The following is a 2,578-nucleotide window of genomic DNA, read 5'->3' on the forward strand; positions in this document are numbered from 1 at the left end:
GTAATCACTTGTTATGCATCAGAGAGTTGGACAATGACTAAGGAAAATAGAAGGAGAATTGATGCCTTTGAGCTGTGGTGCTGGAGAAGAGTATTGAATGTATCATGGACTGCCAAGAAAACAAACAGATTCATCCTACAGAGGGTTAAACCAGGCTGCTCCTTGGAGGCAAAGATTCTGAGGTTTCGTCTGACATACTTTGAACATGTTGTAATAGGGAGAGGTCCTGGAGAGGGACATCATGCTTGGGAGGGTGGAGGGAGGCGCAGAAGTGAAAAAACCCCTATGAGGTGGATTGATTCAGTGACTGGGGTAATCGGGATGGGTATGTCAGAGGCAGTGCGATTGGCACAGGATAGAGCAGGGTTTAGGAATGTTGTACATAGAGTCGCTATGAGTTGCAAACGACTCGACAGCACATAACAACAACAACTACTACAATAGTACTTCAATAGAGAACTTCTAGAATTGCAAGGTGGGTATAGAAGAAACTGTGAAAACAGAATTATCATTGCTGATGTCAGATTGCTCCTGGACAAAAGCAGAGAATTCCAGAAAAAATAGTTTCTTTGTGCTTTATTACGTATGCAAAGGCATTTGACTGTGTGGACCACAGAAAATTATCGCCAAGAGTGAGCATGATTCACCATGCCAACTGTCAGCATGAAGTGTGATCTGCTGTTTCAAGCTCTGGGCTGCTCCTACACTGACGAAGAATTTGAAGAACTTCATTTATACTTGGGCCTGGAAATTGATGAAATTACTTCAGAGAAGAAACATAAGTAAGGAAAAAGATACTAAAAGGTATCCAGGGCCTCTGATGTTGTTCTTTACAAAACTGATGTGCCTAACAATTGATATGATATCTTGCGTCTGGAAGGATTGTTTCAAGGACTTCAAGTCTTCAAAGAAAGGATAAAGGCTCCAGTAAATAGACAGGTAACACCTAGTGGGGTAGTCCACAGACTGACTGTGACAGAGAGACAGCTAAAATACACCCTTATGCTATAGCAGCCATTTTATGCAATAGAAAATTTATGAAAGATTGTTATGATGGCTTCACTGATCTTTAGGAGAAATTACATCAGAATATCTGCAGAAAAATATCATTAGTCACCACTGGTGCCCATGATGTAGACACATTGTCAGGACCATTTACATACATGGCAAAGTGTCCTTCAGATATCAAATTCAAGTCTCTGAATAAGACCAATGAGTATACAACCAGTGAACTGATGAAATTATACAAGACTCATAACCACCTTAAAAATTATTTACCGATCATTGAAATAAACCTCTATACCCATTAATCCTTTCAATTCCTCCAATAATCAATGGAGATCATACAAAAATAACAGTAAAGATAAAAAACATATTTATTGAATGCACAGAATCTACTTTACTAAGGTAAAAATAGTCCTTGATGCTCCTGTAACCATGTTCAGTGAATACTGTCAGACTCCGTTTACAGTTGAGGCAGCTGAGGTAATTTTCCCTAATGGGAAATCACATACTTTTCCAGAACTGGTTTACCAGAAGTAGACTGTGAGAGCATTAACAAAAAAGTTTGAATCGGAGAAACTCCAGAGAATCTTGCAAAGCTTCTGACCAGGATATGTTTAAAATCAGAAGTCAAAAGGGATGGAAATAAGATAGAGCTTGAAAGACCTCCAACTCGAGCTGTCCATCATGCATTACTGTGATATCGTACAAGATGCTACTATTGCTTATGGATATAACAACAACATTAAGAAGTATCTCCTGGAGATCCAAGATGGCGACAGAGGCAGAGACAGCATGGTGAGCTGCAGGAGCAGTGAACCACTTAAAGCAGGGCCATTATGGCCTTACACAGACTTTGGCTTATTGATAATTGAACACTTAAACAGTTGATGACTGGCCCTCAGTGAAGATCGAGGCTCAACAACAGGAATTCAAGGATTCCCAAGGAGAAATGGGTGAGTTTCATGGCTCCCAACCTCCCCTTGCAGAGCCCGCGCGGTGCCACACAGCCGCTGCAGCTCCATGAGGCTTCCACAGCTGGAACCAATGGATTCCCTCACCCAGGATGGATGCTGGGCACCGGCCCTCCTCAAGACTGGTACAGCGAAGCCACCACACTGCCCCAAGGTGGACTTGTTCTGGAGAGAATTCTTGGAGCTAGGAGGGCAGCTATGGGGGAAGCGGGTGCCCGCCAGCCACCTGCACAAGAGGGGCCATGCACCCGCCAAGTGCCCATGCAGTGGGGTGGGGTTCGGGTCCTGCTGGCCGCCTGCATAGGAGGTGGGGGATGGGATGCATGCCTGCCATCTGCAGGTTTGGGTTTCCTTGGACAGGCCAAAGAGGACGATTACCTATACAATGGATTGCTGAAAGTCACTGTGAGTCTGATGACCTTAACAGTGGCAGCATGCACAAGAAGACCGACATCCTAAATGGACCACATATTTTGTTCTGTTGAATGCTTCTGCCAAAAGATGGTTAGACCTGGGGGGAGTCTGTTCACAATTCTCAGGTTCCCTTTATCATATATAAAGGGGGAGGGCCGTGACACCTACTTCAAAATATAGTATGACCA

General features: G+C 43.6%; 1 pseudogene; it reads left to right on the top strand.

The window, feature by feature from the left end:
• The first annotated feature begins 648 nt into the window (after nucleotides 1-648).
• The window catches only part of LOC102860883, a 3,507-nt pseudogene continuing 1,577 nt past the window's right edge, over nucleotides 649-2,578 (top strand).

This window comes from Elephantulus edwardii, unplaced genomic scaffold (assembly GCF_000299155.1).
Source record: "Elephantulus edwardii isolate Elephantulus edwardi_28Jun2011 unplaced genomic scaffold, EleEdw1.0 scaffold00286, whole genome shotgun sequence".
Classification (NCBI taxonomy): domain Eukaryota; kingdom Metazoa; phylum Chordata; class Mammalia; order Macroscelidea; family Macroscelididae; genus Elephantulus; species Elephantulus edwardii.